Source organism: Neopsephotus bourkii, unplaced genomic scaffold (assembly GCF_033783945.1).
Source record: "Neopsephotus bourkii isolate Nb327-2 ecotype Australia unplaced genomic scaffold, CSIRO-AGI_Nbou_v1 NB_659, whole genome shotgun sequence".
Classification (NCBI taxonomy): domain Eukaryota; kingdom Metazoa; phylum Chordata; class Aves; order Psittaciformes; family Psittacidae; genus Neopsephotus; species Neopsephotus bourkii.
In genome coordinates this window covers 3,532,966-3,538,965 of record NW_026901158.1, presented here as the reverse complement: position 1 = coordinate 3,538,965, position 6,000 = coordinate 3,532,966, and positions in this window count along the sequence as shown.

The window sequence follows — 6,000 nt, the reverse complement described above, 5'->3', positions numbered from 1 at the left end:
AGCCCCAGAGCATGGGGATGTTTCACCATTCAACTGCAAGCTGCATGAAGAATTAAAGGGCTTATAAAGACACATGTTATCTGGCCTCAATTATTTGTTGTGGATATATTTTGCAGCTAAAATGTGCTTTCAGTCCTTTATAATCTGTGGCAGCACAGCCATAAGGTCGGGATAAGGGGCTGGCTCCAGCTCACTTGTTCCTGAAGCTGTGGATGAGCAGGGACCCTGGGTGACCTCTTTGTCATGAGCACAGTCTTTCTGGTAACTTCAGTTTAGGTTTCTGCAATCTTCCTCTCCCCTCTAAGTGTGTATTAATGCAGTAGGTGAAGCTTGCATTATTGATGGGGTGTAGGACCAGGTGTTCACAGACAAAAGGTTAGTTTATTAATCCACTGGGAGACCTTATGAAAAACAAATTCAGGTAAACAACATATTTTTCTTGACTGCTTTTCAAGATTTAAGGCAGGGATCCTGTTCTCCGAGTCTCTTTGACGCATTTCCATTGCACTCTGTTATTACATTCTTCAAGAAAGAGAGATTGCTTCTCGTGCCACGTTCTGGGGAGAGAGAAACCTAATTGAATCTGCTGCCCGTGTGCGCTGGACAGCATCTCCTTCCCAGTTATGGATGGTCTTGAGAGTTACTGAAACACACAGTCAAGCCTATTGGAAAGACATTTTTCTGTTGGGGCCTGCAGTACCCATGCTGCTCCCCCTCCTTTCTTTGCCTCGGGCAGCCTGTGCCCACCGTCCCCATCCTCCCCAGCTGTGTGCCCAGCTCTTCCCATCCTGCAGCCTTTTATTCTGTGCAAGGAGTCAGTTTTATGGTTGCTCTTTGTCTACTGGTGGAAGGAAAATGGGTTCCAAGTGAGCCTTACTCTGTGCCCTGCTCCGACAAGGAGCTGGTGTGGCGAGGGGCTCTGTGGCTGGCACTGATGCCTCCCACCCCTGCATCCCTGTGGTACCTGGTACCCTGTAGTACCGGACTTGGCAGGGTAAAGCCTCCAATGTGGAGCTCAGTGCTGAGCCTGCCAGACACCCCAGGGCTGCCAGAGGGACCAGCTCATGCATGGGCTGCCCTTGGTACAGTGGGATAAAGCAGTGGCTAATTTGAGGAGGAATCAGGCAGCGAGTGATGGACAGGATGCAGCCGGCTCAGCCCTGCTGCCCTTTCTATGTGCTTCTCATTTAACCTTTGAGCATGGTGCTCGGGAGAGAGCAATCCCTGTGCCCCATGTATGACCACTGGAACTTGATTAAGCGCTGAACTTTAATTAATTGACTGGCTTGGAGTAATAAGGTTTGCCGATTGGCTTTGCCCATGGACGAAGGGAACAGTTAATTTGCATTAACTGTCGGGTGCGAGGGCTGCCATCGCATGAGCAGCCGCTCTGCACCACCGCAGCATCCATCAGCAGAGGGGCAGAGCAGTCCCCCCCACAGCCCCTGTGCTCCCCACGCTGCCAACACGCGTCCTGGGTGCCCCCGCAATGAAACCTCTTTGTGGGAGCCACTGCCACGGGGTGAAGCTGGAGCCCTTGGATCCAGCCAAGCCAAGAGGGAATCACCTCTGTTGGGGTCACTTGGGGACCCTCCATCACCCCTCTGGCCACCCTGTTGCACCAAGGGCAGTAGTTAGCCACCAGTCACACTCAATACATCCCTACGGGCATACCCTCCATTATTTGGAACAGAAGCTCCAAATCTCAGCTTCCCATCCAGCTCAATTATTTCTACCCCTCATGATTAAAGGTTACAGGGTAAATCCCCTCCAAGTGTGGTGGCCAGTCACAAAGAGTTTATCCAGTGCTGGAAAATCCTTCCTGGCCACAATGGCCTTGGAGCAGGAGGGTGAGACACCCCGAGCACATGCCCTGCCTGCTCCTTGAGCGTGCATCTTCTGCTCTTTAAATTGATTGGCACTTTCTATTTGAGGAAAAATGAGTTCTTAAAATTGAAATACCGGTTATTGTTATGGAAATACCGCCAGGCTGCGGCAGGAGAGATTTTAAGATACAAAAAAGGTTAGTTTAAATCAAGCGGCTGATAGGTTGAGTCTATATAAAGTACTCAGGACTAATGAGTTCAGAGGTATCTACGTATCGGGTCTGGACCCCTTAATGCTGCTGATTCAAGCGGTGGGTGCAGGTAATAACCAAGATAACCCAAGGCCTCCGAGATCATTATTGCTTTATCGTGTTTTGTATCAAATATTTTCGGCCTCATTTAGGATGTCAGCCTCTATCAAACGTTTCCTTGCATTAGGAGCACGACACATTCCCGTGGTGCCGGTGTACCTGGAACCCTACATCTACTGATGGAGGAGCACTTGGGGCATCCTGGAACCCTGTTAAGGGGATGTGGCACTGAGCAGAAGATCTATGACTAATGCAGCAACACAAGTACTGAGCCCGTATTAGCCGACATAGTGACTGATTCCCAACAGATGTTATTGCTTTCTCTCATCTTTACCTGAAATTAGTAATTTAGAGCCCATACCTTTATTTGGAAAATAATAGTACACATAGAATTATAAAAGTTTAATACGCTCCCAGTAAAATGAAAAATGAGCGGTTATGATATTGTCTAACACTTTCAAATGTGTTTATTAATTCATGTTTTAAATCATAAGTTTCATTCTGCAGGAGAGTCATACCCAGCAATAAGCAAGTTTTAAAATATTAATGAATAAACAGTATTTCTCTATTGAAATATAACATGCTTCTTTGAACAATGTACCAACGGTAATAAATCACAACCAGCAGAAAATTGCATTTCATATTTAATACAACTTGAACTCGGCCTTTTTTATAAATGATATCTTTTTTGTTTAATTGGCGTCAGTTCAGATCTAGCAGATTGCTAATAAAATTCTGGATTTCCATATTTAATGACGCGTGCTCTTGATGCTGAATTTTGCCACCAAAACCGCAGCCTTTTATTACTTGCATGGAGAGCGCTTGTAGGTGATCTCCTGTCCTGAGCAACAGCCCCATTTGCTCTCCCAAAGCAAAGGGCGAGGGGATGTCAGTGGGTACCCACCACCTTCCCAAGGGGACCCAGCACTCAGGAAAGGGGCTCACAGGGCATGGCCACGCTGCCACATAGGCACCTCCAGCATCCCTATACAAAGATGCACGGCTGCATCCACATTAGTAGCCACAGATATGAATGAACGTAATTGGTTTTAATTAGCCTGTGTAAACAAGATCCTTAAATTTGTTGCCACTTGAGGATTTTGGCAGTCTCCAATAAATTAATCCTTTTTATTATATCAATGACAGGAAGATGATCAAATAGGCTTTGATATAGATTTGGGGATTTATCACCTAGTAGCACTATGATATGCTTGAACTTCTCTTTTCTCCTGCTGCTGCTGCTGGAGGCAAGAATGCAGCTACAAACGGCGTCTGCTCCAGAGCCTGCTCCCAGTTGGAACGCGGGGATCTGGCCACAAGCGGATGGGGGATGCCAGGGAAACTTTGAAGAGAAGTTTGTCTTGTTGGGAAAGTCGAGTTTCCATGAGGGTCACACCGGGAGAGATGTGGGGGCAAGCGGGATCCTGTACCGAGGCGCTGCAATTAGTGTGTCACGTCAGCACATCCTGCAGCCGGAGGCTGAGCTGAACTGGCAGCACCATCACAGCATCAGAGAATCATGGACTCAACCAGGCTGGAACTCACCCAGTCCAACCGTTCCCAGCACTGCCAAGGCCACCACTAACCCATGGCACTGAGGCCTTGTCTCCACGGTGTGTGAGCACTTGCAGGGACGGTGACTCCAGGGGCAGCCTGTTCCAATGCCTGAGCACTCTTTGGGGAAGGAATTGCTCCTAATATCCAATATAAACCTGCCCTGGTGCAGCTTGAGGCCGTTTCCTCGTCCTGTCACTTGTAACTTGGGATAAGAGAAGCCAGTCCCTGGCTTCACCTCTGATGCTGGGGCATACGGTGCCTGCATCCAACCTGCAGGAGAGCAGAGGATGGCCATGAAGAGAGCTGGAACCCTGCAAGCCCATGAGGGCTCAGAGCTGTGTGTCCTTGTCCAGCCGGAGCTGGCCTCAGCAAGGGCAGCAGGAGCCTGTCAGCTGCCAATTCATGCCACCAAGCCTCCCATGCTTATCCTACCGGCTCAGTCCTACTGGCTCCCATTAGCCTGGTCTATGCACAGGTAGGTACTTTAGGACGCAGCTCATCTGTCAGCAAAGATTTTAGTGCCAGCACCACCCTTCCTGCTGTCACCCATTGCAGGAAGCATGGGGAAAACAAATTCAGTGCCCAGGATGCACACAGCACCCACATCCCACCTGGAAAGCCCAGGACACCAGTTTTAGCATCCCTGTCATCCCAGGCATCCCCTCTCCACCCGTGGGTGCAATGGCTGGGGAGATGCTGCTCACACAACCTTCCCCTGCTCTGCCACCAAGGGAAGGATAACTGGATGGGAATTCTAATCATATATTATATTACCGTGTCATATTAGACTAATAAAATCCTAATATGATACAGAAATGGGGAGCATATCATAACTCCTCTGTGGCTAATACAATGCACGCAATAAATCACTCCCAGGGCTTATCCTTAACAATTGTATCAGTGCTTTCTGTGTCATGCTGATAACTCAGTCCCTCTGATCTAATGGTTCACTTTTCTTCACAGTCCATATGGCAGTGACATTAAAGCTAATGAAATAAAATAAAATTTGCCAATCTTTGAAGAATTCCATTCTTTAGAAAGATGTATTTTATTAATACAAACTGGAAACATCTTCAGTTACTCGGAGTTATTTTCATCACATTGGAAATACATGGCACAGATATCGGCATCAGCATCTTTCTTACATCCCACTCGCACGTGGTCTTTGCAAAAGGCATCGCTACAGTTAGCATCGAGTTCCATCTTCAGCCGAGCTGCTCTTGTTGGACCAGTCCCGTGGGGCAAGGATTTTCCCATGCTGGAATATCGCAGTCTCCCTGACTGTTCCCTTCCTGGTCTGAGGATCCTCTTTGCATCCAAGGCAAGGTACTGGTGTCTGAATGCCTGGGAGAGGAGACCATCACCTGCTTTGCTTTTGGCACAGGAATCTTTGGGGCTGCAGGGTACTTCTCCTGGCTGTGGGGTTTCTCACCACCCCTCCCGCAGTGTCCGTGCCACAGTGCTTCGGGCACAGCAGGTCCAATGGAGCGGCTGCTCACGCTGTGACATGGGGAGCACCGTGGGTCTCTCCTTCAGACATCCCAGTGCCTGTCACAGCAGCGATGGCCTTCATCAGGACAGCGCCATGCATGGGATACAGCGATTCCCGCTGTGCATCCATGGCTATTCCTGCTGTGCTCTGTGCAGGGTCTCTGGGCTGGCACCTCCCAAGGCTGGTGGGAGCCACAGCCACAGGGCTGGTGGCTTTGCTCCCACGCCACTGCAGTGCTCACCTGCACCAACAGCTCAAATCCAGGTGCAGGGAATGAGGATGGCACCACTGAGCAGTGCGGGGCGGGAGGGATGAGGATGGGAACACGGTGGCACACAGATCCCCTCCCGGGGTGCGTGCAACGAGCAGGGATCCTTGCACAAGTCCCTGTTCCTGCACAAGGCTCCGATGGCCCTTCAGGGTGTAGCTGCTGGGTGAAGCACAAAACCATCAGCAGCATGATCCTAATACTGGTGCTTGCAGTAACCCCTTCTGATGTGTGATCAAGCCTCAAGGAAAGGATGTTTATTATTTGCCATGTAACCACGTGGCTGTTCTCCAATGTAAGGAAAAGCCAAATTGCACTTGTAATTCAAAGGGACCCAAAGCCTTAATGCTGTAAAGAAGCAAGCTAATGATGCCCAGCGGGCGTGGGGCATGCAAGTGCGGCCCAAAGGTTGTTGATGGCCTTCCTATGAACCTCCTCAGTGTGTGACAGGTCCTTGCCTGTGGCCAGCAGAGATGTGATCAAGATGAGGGACATCTGCGTGTTCATTATGCTCCCTACGCCTCCACTGACACACTTTACATGTAA